Source organism: Anneissia japonica, unplaced genomic scaffold (assembly GCF_011630105.1).
Source record: "Anneissia japonica isolate Jap-2015-1 unplaced genomic scaffold, ASM1163010v1 scaffold142_len1259957_cov175, whole genome shotgun sequence".
NCBI lineage: Eukaryota > Metazoa > Echinodermata > Crinoidea > Comatulida > Comatulidae > Anneissia > Anneissia japonica.
The window spans coordinates 1,020,328-1,038,407 of NW_022684560.1; the positions used below are offsets into that span (position 1 = coordinate 1,020,328).

Sequence of the window (18,080 nt, forward strand, 5' to 3'; positions counted from 1 at the left end):
ATTGGGGCCATTTTTACCTACCTGTCATATGAGGCCATTTTTACCGGGGCCATTTTTTCCGGGGCCTTTATTTCCGGGGCCATTTTTTCCGGGGCCATTCTTACCGTACACCAGGCTTGAAATGTCCAATTTCAATGAATGACCCCTTATTTTAAAGATCACATACTCAGGTATCTGAAAATACCAATAACTTTCAATTTTTGCCACAACATGCCTCATTTGTTTATTCTCCTACCTGCCCATACAAATTAATCTGATAACTTTTTATGAGTAATACTGTATTAATAATTCAGTATTTACAGCTTGTTGTTGCCATTGCCACTTTACACCAAAATCACATCATCATCACTTGATGCAGACCCAACATTTTTTGCAGGGGAAGCACGAATGCCAAGCGAAGAAGTCTTCAGTGTTGGGAAACTTTGATCAAGAATGGTTAAGTTTTAGGCATGTTTTCTATTTTGGGGGTCCTGGGGCTATGCCTGGAATTGCATTGGGGTTTATACCATATTAATCTCTTTATACCTGAATGATATTTTTGGCTGCTGTTGTGTGTGTGTGTGTTTGCCACCCACTGGATCCACTATGGTCATATTCCATGCACTAATTTAATTACCAGTAGTGTATGATCTATTTCACCTTTATCCATTCAATATAGTAATTGTAAGGGCCATTTTCTTCGACAACACAATGTTTACGATTATTCTCTTCAATGTTTATGCCTACCTATTGACGGGAGCGACATTACGATGATGTTTACAGTTAACACGAACTGTAAAGAGGAAGAAACTAAATTAGAATCTGAACTCACTCATAAAATTTACTTAAATCTCATGGCTAAATAGGATTTTAAGAATTTCCATGGACACAATACCACAGACGCCATGAAGATGATAGAAACTGAACAATTTTGAACGCAAGCATTGTATAGTAGGCCTGTACTGCGGCATACATACTGTACTGTAGTCATGCAGACTAAACAAAAAGCTATGATTATTATTATTCTAAGCCAGTGTTCTCCCAAAGCCGGTTTAGCCTTTAATTTTACTGGTAAAAATAACTGGCCAACCAGTAAAAATTTTGAGTTTATAAATAAAAAAACTGATTACGCCTAGGCAGCCTAGGCTGGCCCTCTTTCATTAAAATTATCATCATTCCAGTGTATGCCTAGGCTATGAATATATGTGCTGTTGTTCCTTCAAGTCATTAAACCCCACTCAAAAGGGTTAATGCCTCACACTGCGTGCATTGTTGAACTTTTATGGTCAAATTTACCAATAAAAATTTTTCAATTGGGAGAACACTGTAGCCATTTTAATCATACAATATATTAGAAATTATTAAACAAAAGAATGTTAACATTCGAGCGAACCTTTGCAGACTATTAAAAACATTAATTAGGCATACAATAATGCAATAATGTGCCAATTACCATTAGGAAGTGGCCTATTATAGATTTTGTTTTTTCTATTGAATTTAAAATTTTCTATGTACCATCTTATAACAACTATATACCTGAACAGAACTTGTCAATGTTACCAACGCTGCACCAAAAACTCTGGAACCCACGAGGATTAACAAGGGAAGCAGGCTACATTAGAAATTAGTATCGCTATTGAAAGGCGAACGAAGAAGAGAACAACTTTATAATAAAATATGTTTCTGTAATATATTTTTTTATAGTTATCTTTGATAAAATGGATAATTTTATTTCCTGTAGGCTACCGACACATAATTACAGATATTCCAGAATTATTTTGATAATTTTTTGCATTAATTTTGAATGATCAAAAATAGAAATTGAATGTTAATAAATATTAACAACTGACCTAGCTGATAAAATCTAAAACAACAGCAGGTATTACACACTCTGTAAAATACCTCCATATTTTACTTTACATCCATTCAAATAAACAATAACTTACTTTACAAAATATAGAGCAAATTGCCTGTTTTTAAAAACAAAGAATAGATGCACAAACAGTCCATAAAATCAACGTACGTTAATTTATTTCCAATGTGGTCCTAAGCAGATCGTCAGGGAGAATAATAATCATCCATGGAGCAGTACTTTATAAAGGTACCATGTACATCTACTTTTTATGCATTTTAAAGCTTCCATCTTAAATTATATTGTTAAAGTTAAAGGTCAACAATGAATATGAGTGATCTGAACTACAAGTGCAAGAGAAGTGGCAATAAAAAATGCAAAGCTTCTTAAAGCAGCAACCACTATCCAAGAAGCCACTGTTGATAATAATAATATATCTAAAATCAATATTTTCAATTACGATTAACAATGTGCAACTACGGTACAAATTTTTCAAGTACCTTCATAAAGTAGAACTGCCAAACACAAATTAGACAGTTTCTCAACGGATAAATGATGAACAAAAGGTGTACCTGCATTAGTCGGCTTCCAACAATATAAATGACGAAAGAACACAGCTTTAAAGACAATTATGGTACATTAAAGTCGCTTGCTGTCATCCACACAGTGGACTTCAACTTCTTCAGGAGACTACAAATGGGAGGTCATCAGAAATAATGAGGGGAGGTACTAAAAAACAACAAGGTATGCAAATGTAGTGGATTTAAAGCAATTACTAGGTTTCAAGAATAAACAGACATGAATAAATAAAATCTTACAAACCCGAGACTTCTCGCATACAGTATATATACTGTCTATATATAGACAATTTTTGACAAATTGTCTATATATAGACAATTTTTGCAATGTTACATAATTTACTATATTACAGAATCCATAATACACAAATTAACATTTTCAGTTTCAGTTTGGATCTTTTGTTTACTTTATTACAGCCAAATATTGGGAAGTGTACATCATCGGGCTAACATTGTTTAGCAGGTAAAAACAGGTTGAAATTTTAGTCGCTGATGTGAAAATCTTATTCCTACAGTACATCATATGGTAAAAATTTCTCACACACGTTTAGTCCTAAAAACACCCAGAATGCATTGCAGTCCACTTGAGTACAATGGAAGGAGGTTCGGATTCAACTCGCAAAATTTTGCGTACGCAATGGAACGAAAAATGCTATAATAACATGAGTGATTTATGATTTACTATGAATACAAAAAAATATCGAAAATCAATATTTTCAATTACTTTTATTCCTACAAATTTCCAAAGCACTGTGGCTGTAGTATGATTTTAAAGATTTCTGTTTTCCGCTGTAGAAAGCGAAGAACATTCTGTTTTTGTAATTTAAAAAGAACAGGTTTAATCATCTAAATATAAAATGATCTAAAAATCAATATTTTGGATTACATGAAAAGGTCTTCCGTAATTCAGAATGATGGCTTTTTTTCAATCCTTAAATCTGAATTTATGCCGTACTGTGTTTTCATCAGTTACAGTTCAATTCCTTTCTAAAATTAACGATGTCAGATGTTGCACATTAGATTAATATAACCTGCAAAACTCTGCAATGTGGATGTTAATTAAACTACTGAAACATATCTGTGTTTACTGCCGGCAAGACTTTTCTTATAGCTTGTTTTGCGAATTTATTTGGTAGATGCCTATTGTTGAAAGTTCATTGCTGGAAAATTCCACATTTCAGTTAAAACTACAAAAGATAATTACTTTCGTGGGAAAGCATTTTTCTTAAACAAATGATTTCACTTTAATTTCACACTCTACTTACGGTAGTAGAAAGAAATGAACTATCCCTACACAAATTTGTTTCTCAAAAATCTCAGGTGAGACAACATCACCTTCAACTTCCTATCACGCCCTTCCTATTAGGAATTTGGACTTGCACTATATTCTACCAGAGCAGCAGAAATGGCGCTTCTGTAACTTAAACTTCTCAACTGAACTTAATTAATCCACGAGTATACTGTGTTTTTCTGTTTTTTGGGGGTTTTTTTTCTGTGCCAGGTGAAAGGCAGTGGAGCAGTCATACTGACAGTACCAGAGTTTCTCCGACAAGGGGTTCTACTGTAGCTTCCTAATCATAGGTAGTACCAGATCCCTGACAAGGGCCAGGTTCATATCCACCTCAGCCCCGCCATGGTTGAAGCAAATTTAAATATACAACTACAGTATGCCTGGAAATTTCTTTTTGAAAGCAGTCCCCTGACAAAATGATTGGGTTCTTCCCCCCTACCCACCCCACTGGTGTTCAATGTTGTCGACAGACAGTCTTGTTCCCCCTGTACCTCCGCCATTGGTTTAATAGCTCACCATTACTATACTAAACAGTATATTTTATTGTATAGAATTCAATAGTGTTTCATCATTCACACCATACATTTGGATATCACATGAAGAAGCCATTGTAACAGTGAAAGCTTATGAATAATATATCTCATTAGTCTTAAAGTGCTGTTCTTCTTGTTAATTATTAATTTCATATAGTGTTTTTTCTTTTATCAATTAATATAGGTTTTTTTCCCATCCAACGCAGATCCTGAATCTTGATTCAGGGATCAAGCACTGTATTCCTTAGGGGAAAAATTTGCCTAACTTTAAATCTCTGAAAATATGTTATTAATGAATATACAAAGCGATTGTGAAGTACAGTAATAGAGGGCACCCTTAGGCCTTCGCTTTAAATTCAAATTGATGAATATTTTATATACTTTAATCTATTTAATTATGAAGAAGAAATTTATAATTATATACCTTGACGGTTAAATTTTCCGAGTACAGGAAAGATTAACCTGAATGTACAACACAAATGAACTTTGTACGTGAACACCAACAAGCTGATGCTCAATAGATCGGCGTAGGCACAGCCTGTAAATTCTGCTTAAAATTTAGCATAGCCAAAATGTGTACGAAAAAACTGAAAAGGTATACTGTAGCAAAGTACACTGGCTGGCAATCCACAATTTCCTCTTAGTGCATATTATTATGAGTTCTATTGTTGGTACAGGTATTATAACTGTTATGCACACAATATCATTGGCTTAATATCCCCTCCAAATAATGAGGTACAGTAATTAGATAAAGTTTTAACACAAATGGTATTTGTAATATCAGACCTGGGAATATGCACTACATAGCTTTAAGACACTACACTAAGACCTGTTTATTGAGTTTTGTTTTTCATGGTGTGTTTTATGTTTACCTTGGGAATCGTTTTATTTTATTTAAAGAATGGAACAGACAAATTAAAGATGCACTGTCTGCCAAGAATAAAATTTGATAGCTCATTTCAAGTTATTAACTTCCGATCAGAAACAGATCAACAAAATTTCTAATGATTTCCAAGCTTACAAAAAATCCTTAAATTGTAGTTTGAACTGCGCATGCCTTTATCAAAGGTTAATTGGCAAACACACACATATAGTACAGTTTATGTCGTTTGACCTTTGATATATGAACATGCGCAGTTCAAACTACGAAGTGGCTTATTACCAACCAATTTAAGTGTCTATGCAAAAGAATACAGTTCTAAAGAGTAAAATTCAAAATTAAACTGACCTACTGTCAGTGTAATTGATAAAGAAAATTTTTTGTATCATTCAAATTTTCTATTTGTAAAGTTAATTTATTTTAAATAAATTAAGCAATCCAAATACCGTAGAATTGAATTTTCCATATTTTTAGCTCATGACAGACAGTGCAACTTATTAGATAGAACATGTAACATAATAATACATTTATTTGGCAAGCTTTTGCTGGCTTTACAGGTTAGCTATACTGTAGCTTGGTTGGGTTACATTCTGAGCTGGAGCTTAGCAAAAGCCAAGTGTTTTCAATAAATTATGTTAGTCAAGAAAGGTGATTACTTGGATATTATGATTTTGACTGGCGAATAATAATGTATCACAGAGGTCTACAACTAGAGTATTCACTTTTATTGCACTAAAAGCATAGAACACGTTATATCATCATTGATGACTTAAAAAATCCGCATACGCCTTAAAGCTAAAAGAAAATGCATACATCTAGAGTCCGTACTGAGCCCAAAAAATCCGCAATGAAAATATAACGTGTTATATTCTATAGTTACAGTACACATGATCATAATACAAATCCATTAGAAGTCAGTTAACATTGCAATAAAAACAGTAAATACAATCTAAATTGTAATATTCGAAGCTAATGTTTTGTTTACCACCCTGATTAAATATCTTAAGTTGGAAGCCATGTGTACTCCAATTCTTGAAATGGCTACAATCATTATCACTTAATTAATTTTTGATTAAACCCCTGAAATTAATAAACAATGCCCAACTTTTTATAATACTGTACTGTATTATAAAATTAGAGTGTGCAAAGTACCATAGAGAAATGATGATGGATATTAAAAAGTGTTTCCAAAAGTACAATTGAATTAAAACTTTTCAGGATTATAAACTAAAATAAGGAAACAGCTATTTTTTGAATTTTTTAATAATCCACAATTATCCAAAAAAGTTTAAATCCACAGATTATCCACAGGTTTGAAAAAAAGATTATAAACAGATTTTCTACAGATTATTGAAAAAAGGGCATGAAGTGCCTCACCAGTGCCAGACAAACAGACATTACTGAATATAACACAGTGAAAGGCACAGTGGCTGTTATTCAGGTTTTCAAGTTTCAACGCAAAAAAACACACATAAAATATTCAGTTTTTGCTATAAAAAGCTATTCTCAATATATCGCTTGACAAAAAATGCAAAGAATAGGGAATAGTATATGCCTATATTATGATTGATGACAATGTTTTCTTGTTCTAAGTTCTTTTGGAACTACAGCAATAACTAAAACCATACAGTACATCATAAACAAAATCAAATACTTAGGAGCATGTGGCACAACGTGTAAAGTGTTCGACTTGAGATCGTGAGATTGGGAGTTCAAGACTGATGCTTGTCACATTCCTTGTCCTTGGCCAAGATACTTTACTGACGGTTGCCTCTCTTCAACCAGGAGTATAAATGGGGGTGGTCATGCTGTTCACTTGCTCGTTGGTGACCCTACTACAACTCTTCCAGTCAATTAATAACAGCAGCTAGTATTTATTATACGCGATTATTCGCTAAAAAGGAAGCTAACCGTGTAGCTCCTGTGATTCATACGAACTAATAATACTTCACTGGTGGTAAGATAATCTAATCAAGTTATTGGGAGAAGATTCAGAGACTGTACAGTACAGTGTATGTTAGATCAAGGGCTAAAAAGGTTGGAATTCTCTAGGAATCAGTGGCGAACCTAGAGGGTATTCAAATGGAGAGGGGGTGTCAAAAGTAGAAATGTAATGGCTCTACAATTTTTGTATTTTTTTTGCTTCAAAAATTTCCAGTTGGGAAACCTGGTGGGAAAGCACAAGCTTTTATTTTGGGAAGTAGAGGGGGAAGGAAACTTATATAATAGATATGTCACTACTAGGAATACCAAGTACAAGAAATACTAATTGCACAAATAATAAAGGTAATTGTTGGATGCGTTACTTAACTAATTAGGCATATTATGATAATGAGGTAGACGAGTACTATTCAGAACGCAATTATGCCTACTATAAAGAGAAAGCTTCAATCTGTGAGGCTTCGTAACAAAATAGTCTTAACATGACAAATTAGAAATTTAGATACATCTGAAAGATTTATATTAAACTTAAACATTATATTAATCTTCGAAAAACATTCATCGGAAATTAGTACGCCCTGTATCACCTGATTAAGATCATTTTGAAATTCAGATGTCAAAACAGACAGAGAAAATGGCCTCTGAAGTACTGATAAAATTTCAGCTTTACCAAATGTGAAACAATAATAATACTGTAATAATAATAATGATAATAATACTGTAATAATAATAATAATAATTAACCTGTAAATGAACTCAGAACCTCTGAAATACATTAAACTACTGAGAAACACTGAAAAACAATTTTTTATCAAAATATGACTTTATGCATTTTTTTTTTAATATATCAAATTTGACCTCGTGCACAATACAGCTCATTTTGTGATGCCTCTTCACAATTATGCTAATTATTATAATGAGTATGATGAGTACAGTATTTTACATAATATATGTTTAAAGTAGCATTTCTCTATTAGAAGCTACAGTAGACCAGGAAAAAAGCAAGAACTTGCAACTGATAAGCAATTTAGCTGATTATGGTATTTACTATACAGTATGTTCAAAATGATGAATGAGATTTGATAGACAGCATCTAAATTCTGTGTGAACCGATTTGTACACTATTATAGGGCAAGATATTGATTCTGTGCCAAAAAGAACATTTTTCTTAAGAACCGCTTATTGTAAGCAGAAACACACCCACTGTTTTAATAAAGATAATAAATCAATCATTGTAAATATTTTTGTTCACATCGCTTCCATAAAATCAAAGGTTATACAAAATGTTAATTACAGTATACAATAATATACTATAGATTACCTAATATATAAAAGGGTGCACTAACCTGCGAAAATTGTTATTTTTACTATATTATTATTTGAGGGCAGCAGGTCAGTAATACATTTAATATAAATTCAGATTGTTGGCAGCTGCTATTGTTACACCGGTTGAATTCCTAATTCTGACTGGATGCTATTGCACAGAGTGGAAAATAGCATCCAATCAGAATTAGGAATTTGTTTAAGACTGGTGTAACAACATGTTTGCTCAACAAATGCTTTTTAAATTATGTGCAGTTTTACACCTCATCTACAACAATAAATTATCTATTGCTAAAATTGACTGTAGAATTTTATTCTTATTGAGACAATGTTTAAGAGAAAAGCAAAGGAAATGACCTGGGAATCTAAAATTACAAACTACTTTACAACTGCCAACCAAGACTACAAGTGTATCATTGCAAAGCTAATGACATCTCTGAACTATCAAATTTTATTTGACAACAAACATGTGACATGCCTATATATGAACATAATGACATCACATCACGGCCATATATAGGCATATATTATAATGACTATATATGGCCATACAAAAGCTTTTTTGTGAAAGAAAATTTTTATAATCTGGACACAGCTTTAGGTGAAAGTAGCAGGTTTGTGGTAAAATGCAAAGAATATGATACAAATCCTGCTACACTAGGATTTTATTCTTCAAGAAGAACAAAAAACAAAACTGCCAACTTGGCACGGCACTCTGTGTGTCATATTGGACAAAAAATGTAAAAAACTCTCGCTAATGAATGAGAATTTAATAAAAAAGCAATCATCAATTGTTTAAAATCATAAACAAATAATACCATATGAAAAGGTCTGTACTGTTTAAATAACATTAACAAACAATATGATCAAAGCTATACAGAGTCACATATTTACAGTAGCCAAGAAAGCAATTTACAGTTTAGGATAGTAAAACCAAGTATACAGTTTAAACTACATTTTTTTCGTCCTTCACTATTTATCCAATTTTGTTGACTGGAATGAAGCACATACAAATCATCCACTGACCAACTGCTTAGTCAATGGTAGAACTTTCCATTTCTAAATGTCTAGGAGGACTTTACAGTTTTCCCAACGTCATTAGAATCAAATACAATTTTCAATCCTCTACTCCTTTGGGAATATTCCTTGGCAAGTACAGTATGAATATCATTATACTATATCATTATATCACTGGTTCTTAATTAATTTATTTGAAAATAATTTTTTGATTTGATGTCAGGGGCCAAAAAAAATTTCCTGAGTTTCAAGTATCTTGCTATAATTTATGGACCTAAGGTAAAATTCTGAGAAACTGTGGCCGAAGGATTCTGCTGGCCATACAGATGTTTAAAGTCTTTTTTTTTTGGCAATTTCAAATTCTATTCTATTTTTAATTGTACTGTACCACAGCACAATATTAGGACACTAAATTCATTACAATTTTTGCACCATAAGATTGATACATGTAATATTTTGCCAAACGAAGAATTAGGACACTTCATTTACTATTTCTTGCTTGAGCTTCATTTACTATTTCTTGCTTGAGTATCATCCAAAAAAAATTGGCAGCGCTAATATTCTTTTCTACAAGATTGATCTTGCTTCTTGCGCCTAACCAAATATTGTTACCTGCTCAGACGTTGTCTATACAACAACTCCCTGGTAAAAGTAATCCTGTAGGAGTATTTTCAAACTAAACATGAAGTAACTGCACAGGCATAATCATGACAAAAGCACAGTATTATTTTTTTTTTATCAGCCATACAAAGTTTGTTCTACTTCGGTATTTTCTGTGTGATTTCACCTATCCTTATCCTATAAACAGCAAATACCAGGGCTTTAAAGCCTAAAAATATTTTGCCTAAAAATCTTGTGTTTAGTGATAATAAAAACAAGTCTCGAAAAAAGTTTTTATTTTTTAATTTGCTATGTCATATTTAGCTGAACTAAGACTACCAATCTTTTGGCGTTCGTCAATTGGTTGGTAATGGATTTAATTCTAGATCTGGGTGGAGGGTCACCCCTACTTCACATTGACACAGTGTTGTGTTTTGGCCTTCACTTTATTGAAAAAATATACATCGAATTGTTATTAATTTGTAAGTTTCTTTTTTGAAATTTTTTTTTATAACTTAATTTTTTCTCGCGGCCTAGAATAATTTGCTTCAAATTTGACCTGCGGGCCGCCAATTAAGAACCAAGGTTACCTGCATCATCATCTTATTATATCAGCAATAACTGCTATTGCGGCGTTCCAGGTTAATGAGCATTAACACATCTAATTTTATTTTGATTCGCATGGTGATAACCACTGACAACGATTTCCAGAAGACATAATAATACTGATAGTTTAAAAAAAATGCAAATATTATAATAATAATAAAAATAATAATAATATTTATAAAGCGCACAAATCCACTGCAGTAGTGCTCAAGGCGCTATAGGAGGAAGGAACCAAAAATTACCAGGAACCTTAAAGCTATAAGAAAAGAAACACCACACCATCACAGCACCGTTTACAGGCAATTTAAGGCACAGGGCCGGCCTATTATGAAATATTATGAATACAGTATATTATTATTATTATTACTATTATTATTATTATTATTATTACTATTATTATTATTATGACGAATTTGCAGATGGATTATTTTCCAGGTGACTCTTGCTTGCTCGTGGGAGTATGGGAGACTGTCCTGATTTTCGGGAGAGTTCCATCGTGGGAAACTTCGGACCCCTGGTACATATGCCTTCTTGCCATGCCTTCTTGTGCTTCAGAAAGGTTTTATGGAAACACAAAACAATCAGAATATCTGTCTGCTAAACTGGTAGTTACCACTGCAGTGTGTGTGCAGAAATATGGAGATTTTTCCGATGTTAAAAACAAACGAACACAACAACTCTTCCATCATTACAACGCTTCTCAAACACTATTCCAACACAGACATAAACACCCACATTGGAATTTTAATTATGTAAATTAATACTGTATCATGTGTAAATTGCAGTTATCAAAAGGCTGATATTCTATAATTTTGTTGTATAGATATTAATTTCTTCAATGTTTTAATTTATGTGCATATTTTATACCATTTTTGATATAAACTAAAATCCAATGGTGAAAAAAAATATTACAAAATATAATCAAAATGTCAAATTGTGTAGCCACATGCTCAGGCCTACTACCAACATTTTATGATGCAAAATTATTTTGTTTGTAATAATAATGGACATTTAATAAAATTTATTAAACAATAAAAAAAAAATTAATAAACAAATCTGCCTTAAAGCTCTGTCCACACTATCATATTTATTTGGGATAAAAAATTGTGTGATATGTCCATATATGGACATGATGATGTCATTTTACACACAAATATAGGCATCACTGTGTGGACAGAGAGAAAATGCTTTCTGTATAAGATAATAATACATAGGCCTGCTGCATAATATGAGTTACTAATACATTAGCCTCAATTAGCTGAGCCAATCACAAGCTACTAATCCATAATTGGCATGCAATATTCTAAATGTTGTTATGAACAAATGGATATTATGAAACTAAAACAGAGATGGTATCACTATCGATGAAAGCCTTATGGCAAATACCAACAACCAGCTTCTCTCGGGACTACTTATATGATGAGGAAGACATGATCTTCACTAATACTGCCACTAGATTTTTGTACAACATTTTTTTTAAACTTTGAAAAAATTGTTCATGTAAAAGAATGAATATGAACACAGATCAAGATAATGCAATTTGCTTAATTTTAAAGTCACCTACAAAAAAAATTCATGGTTTAATGTTAAAAAGAAGAGTTATTAATTATTTAAATTATTTTCACAATTTTTTTATTGATCTATAATAGTAATATCCAAACTGAGCATAAAGCGGTGTAAAAGCAATTTGTGAAGGCTTTCCTGGAAATGTTGAGCTTCGGGTGTGGCCCTCAGTGTTAAATAAAAAATTCACTTTGGCCCTCCAACCCACTTTTATGCCCACGTTTGCTCTACACCCATCAATATTTGATTTGATTTGATGTATTCAATATCTTAACTGTAATAAAAACAAAAAAACAAACATGTTGAAAAAATATAAGCCAAAATTATTATTATTATTATTAAAACAAAATAGAGATATTTGGATAACCTTTTAAGTCCCTATTAAGGGACTTATTTCTGGATGGGTCCATCACAATAAACAGGTAACTGACAGATATAAATGGGGTTAAGTACCTGGTAGGATGTTATGGCATTGATAGATAATTGGTAGAGCACATTATTAGACTAGGACACTTACTCTCATGCAACTGACTGAAACCCTTTATATTGTGTATACGGTGCTATGAAATAAACCTAATTTGAATATATTATAACAGTTATATATATATATAAATTACTCTCATACACTTGTGTCTTGAGAATTAATGACTGGTAACAAAATTTAGGCCATTCTTGGTAATAAGCTTTGCTTTATGCTACCTATCCTCATTATGAATTTCTTTATCTCATCAATATGAATTCAGTCACCAAAACTGTTGAGTACAAAACATCTTGAGTAGTGCAACATTTTACACAGAGATTCAAGAATATGCTGACATACAGCAGCAAAACCCATTAAACTTCACTTGCTTTACCATGATTTTAAGAGGTAAACTGTGTTTTTTTTTGTAATTTAATTACAATACAATTGATGTAATAACCATCAGGTGGTGCCTGTGAAACAAATATTTGACCTAGAAATCTATTCGCATATTCTGGAAAATAAGGGCCAATTCCTGTGCAGATTTCACCAAAAATTAGACGTTTATCCACACTAATATATAAACAATGTATTATGCAATAATTACGATTCTACGCACCTATTTTCCTAGTGTTTTTCAGAGCAAATTTAAGCTGGCTTTTGAGGTATCATCTGCATAATTAAAAAAAACCTTACAGTATGACTGCCTTCCTAGGTCTCAGCTTAAATTTTAGCAATAAGTGCACAGAAATCGGCTCATCTATTTCTAATGCACTGATAAATTTCGAGGCTGTACATTATTTTCATAGGAAATGGTTATTCCTCTGACATGCTGTTGTGCATCAAGATAGCGAGAATAACGTTAAAGGTTAGGGTTAAGCCAGTTCCACCAATCAGCAAGCTGACTTCAGAAAACTTTTCAGACTCTTTGTCGAACCGTCTGATATATTTCCATCGGTGGAGTCCGAATCAAGTGGCCGACGATCTTCGGTCGACGGCCGGAATAAAATATCCCTGGTACGGACCACAATATTTGGGATTGGCAATCAAAATAACGTTACTTGGATAGGCAAATTATTTTTTTTTAATTTTTTATCCGACGACATAGTCGTGGTGTAGGACAACAAGGGGGTCCAGGCCTGTCCGACAGGAGGGCAAATTCCCCTTCCCCCACACTGGCGCCACCACTGCAGACAATAACCAAGGCTAATACTCTTAAGTTCTTTTATATCATGAACGTTATGTCAACACTGTGAATAGATAGGCCTAGACTTCGAATAGAAATCTAACAATTTGTAGATAAAATCAAATTGATTGACCAACAAAAAAACCCTGGCAAAGCATATTATATGAACACACTATACAGGCCTAGCTGCACCACTACATTACAAGCAGCCTACCCCTAGGTTAGAGCCTAGCTAGGCTGGCTTCTCTTATAGCTGGTTAGGCTAGCTAGGCCCTAGGCTAGCCAGCCTAGATTAGCTAGCTCAGTAAGTGTCAGATCCCCAATCTAGGCCAAGCCAAGCCTAGACCCCTATACCAAATATAATTTTTTTAAAAGGCGTAGGCCCTAGGCCTATCCCTTTTATTTTTACAGAAATTACGTTGTATTCACACCAACTCTGACGCCCATTCTAGATCAAAAAATAGATATTAATTGAACAGCTTGAATGCGCATTAACATTAACCTAGGCTAGGCTAGGCCTATAGGCCTAGGTCTAGGATAGGGCTAAGTTAAATGCTTATCAAGTACAGAAACGCCTCTTTTGCTGATCGATGCTGCTTCCTTGTTATAATCCTATTCTTTATCATCATCAGACAGAAGATGTGATCGCCATGATTTTTCGCAACAAAATTTACAAACAAACGATTGTAAGCAAATGTAAGCCTGTTACCAAAATATGCAGGCTCAGTATACAACGTTTACCAATGCCTTGACTATAAATTGTTAAAATTACCTGATAAATATTCGCCGGACAAGAATTTTAAGGCCTAGATACGATCATGTCCATAACGTCAACAAACAGATTTGTACTCGCCGATTTAGCAGCAATTTCATTCATGTTGTTGTCTTTTGCAATCGCGCCCTCTATTCATTTACCCTCCTTGACACCTTGATCGGAAATACTGCACTGCTCATGGTTGTAATTTCCACTTTTACTATAGGTAAACAAACATGTACAGTAGCTAAAATATTATTCTTAAACCTAAATTCATTATAACAATTAACAAGCACGTGATTTCTTAATTGTTTTAGGATATACCTTGCTCTAATAAGTTGGTTTAACTCTATTAAAAATGCAACAGATAAGGCCTTAATAATGTTTGTCATGATAGAGACCCTTCTTTTATTAGACAATTTGTTGGTTTCGACCATGCAACAGAGAATAAGCAATGGCTGTACATGTTATGGGATAGGTATAATGAGCAAGGGGGTAACATTTCGTTATTTTAAATTCCCTGCTGCCATCTTTTTACTAACACGCCTTTTTTTTTTTTTTTTTAATTTAACTTAGTGACACCCTTATTCGTGTTTCTACTACTATCTCTCTGTTTCGCCCAATCATTTCCTCCTAAGTTTATTAGGATTGAAATATTAATTACGGTCGATCCTAGTAAATGAGATGAGAACAAAAATTAGCCTATAAATACAGTTTAGGCTGTTTAAATGAAATCACTGTATAACAAGTTACTTAATTAGAAGAAAAAAGGTTGAAAATTCAAGTAAAAATCATACACAAATCACAAAAAGACAACAAAGTTGTTTAGACAAAAAGCCGATAATAGATTAAAAAAGTTTGAATAGACTGAACTTTCGGCATTGCGTCGATTAATAAAAGTATATAGAACCGAAATAATTGTTAGCGCACACTGAACACGCAGATAAATGCCTAATGCGTAAATAAACATACATTTTAGAACTTCTATCCGCTTTTCAATAGGCTTGTGAGTACTGGATTTCGAGATCCGATCGATACTTTTTTGAAGTTAGTCGTGTTAGTCATGAGTTTACAACGATTAAATACTTTTCGACACATTAAAAAAAATCTATATCCGAGTTCCTTGCCCCATATTAGCAAGTTTCAATTAAAAATCAGAATATTTGTATGTTGGAATTAATAATCGTGAGAATCATCATCGCGGTCCTTTCAATTTGACTACCATTCCTTCTTTATTAAACATTTATATTCATAAGCCTCTCATTATAAAAACTATAAATGGACCCGGTTGCCTTAGATTGGCTACTGAAAAGACCTAAAAGTAAAAAAAACAATATGTATATAGGCCCTATTATCAATCAATCAGCCAGCTCAATTTCCGCTCTGTCCCCTCTATCATAGTTAGAGTCCCTTCCGTCCGTCCTGCGCTATATAAGACTTTACATTTTTATTGCTTGTATTTATCATTCATTGCATATTCAACGTAGATTGTTTAACGGCTGTGGGAATAAGGCTATAGCAACTTTAATTTGCGTATAATATTTTATTAAAAAAATAAAAAAGTAATAGTCAGATGGACTCGAGTTTAAATTAATAATCAATATATAAGGCCTATTTGACCAGAGTCGACCATATAGAGACAAGCAAAACATATCGGAGCCAAAATATACGCCTGAAAACAGCACGTCCATAGTAGATGAAGACATCGGGTTGCAATTTCCATAGATTCCGAGATTGGGTTGCAAAAACAAAGATGGAAAGCAATGGGTATGCTAAATATTTTTCATTGGCTCATCGTGTCTTATTATTATAAAATAATTATTAGCCTTTGTTTTCAATGTGAAACTTTTTGAGACGCATACTGTATGTAATTATAACAATGGTCTGACTTCGTGATTAGAACGCCTTTGGCTGGTTTTATTGCTTTTAATTATTTTGTTTACAGCTACTCGTGTGTTACGTCATCGTTTGATATTGTGCTTTAGCATTTGGTCAGTTGGAATACATCGCTACAATACAGGTGAAACGAGAAATTGTATTGTACGGATGCCCCATAAACGCACAGTTAGGATTGATCAGCAGTTAAACATTGTCAATAACGCTCAAATGCATTTATTTTCTTTGTGTTCATGTTTTATTTGTCGACTTGTTTCTCGTTGAAAGTTTGATTTGCTGTCTCTTATACACATCTAGATGTGTATAAGAGACAGTATGTATATAGGTGTAGTCCTACATATTTGTACATCGTTTGCTCATGCTTATTATACAATTCAAGTAAAGAAAAGCTTTGTTCTTGTTGCCAAATGCCTTAGTGAGTGTAATGTCAATTTGTTATACAGGATGTAATTTGTGTGTAATGTAATTTTATTGTTTGATTTTCTATGTATGTATGTCTCCTTACTGGAGGTTATCTGAATAAATTGAAATTGAAACAATCTCTAGAAGAGACCCATCTCGAAAAGCCCCTCTTTAGTTTGCGAAAGTAATTCCTACAAGAACTTCCTCTCGAAAAAAAGCCCATGGGCTTCTTATACAGATTTGGGCTTCTTTCGAGTTACATTCAGACGTATCTTTGATAATTGTGATAACGTGTTAGTATCAATACGGTATTATATTATTGTACTAGCATGGTTACAGTTCAAAAAATAGTAAACAGAATTCGGATTTAATATTTGAAAAATGTAAAGTAGCAATTCCAAAAGCTACGGCATTCTGGAAATTTTACATTCGAACTGAATTAGAGAACACTCGCCAAAAAGGCTGCCAAAGGCGGCCTTTTAGTATTGTGGCGGGTCCAGTTTTGTAGGAGGGGTCCAGAAAGAAAATGGCACTACTGTATACACAAGTTTAAATGACGTGGAGAGTCGTCTTCGCCATTCAAAACTTTTAAGATAATTGAAAGGCAAAAATAATTAGCCTAAAAATTATTCTCATTAATGTGCGTACACCGACCCACCACATACGTGTTTGTTGAATACTGTACTGATCTGCTCCTTCCACTGTACAATACTAACATCATTTGAATAATGAATTCTCATGTGTTGCTTTTATAGCGTGACAAGTCCTCGTGCAATATTTTATAGATTCGTGTTAACGTAACAATATTTTTTTACGACATTTCAATAGACATAAGTAGGAACTCAAAAAATACCAGCAATGGTTAAGACACACAAGAATGGCGCCTCGATATTTTCTCCAGATCTGTGCACGCATTTGGACGGTAAATCGTCACAATCGTTTGGTCCTTAAATTAGCATAATATGATGATGATTAGTATAATGATGGTAATTGTATTTAGTAGTCGGAATAAAAAAGAAAATTAAAAAAATCCATGGGAGGAATTAAACAGGTGGAGGTATCCGCCACCTACTACAAAAGATGATCTGCAAACATTTGGTATCAATCTAAACATTTTATCAACAAAATGTGAATAAACATATTTAGTTGTGTTCCTTATTTGTATGTGTATATTTGATGTTGCTCAGTATGACTGAAGTCTATTAATTCTTCATTCCTT

The 18,080-nt window shown here is 33.2% G+C and overlaps 1 protein-coding gene across 6 annotated transcripts in view; it reads right to left on the minus strand.

Moving 5' to 3' along the window:
- Positions 1-14,712, minus strand: part of LOC117106800 (beta-arrestin-1-like) — an 80,457-nt gene extending 65,745 nt beyond the window's left edge. For 3 of the 6 annotated variants that reach the window (XM_033248288.1, XM_033248296.1, XM_033248258.1), the window contains exon 1: positions 14,582-14,712. The gene's annotated coding sequence lies outside the window, so the exon portion shown is untranslated. Of the gene's footprint in view, positions 1-1,925; positions 2,046-14,581 lie in introns of those variants that run through there. The other 3 variants (XM_033248304.1, XM_033248274.1, XM_033248266.1) reach the window with 3 other exon arrangements.
- Between the last annotated feature and the right edge of the window lie 3,368 nt (positions 14,713-18,080).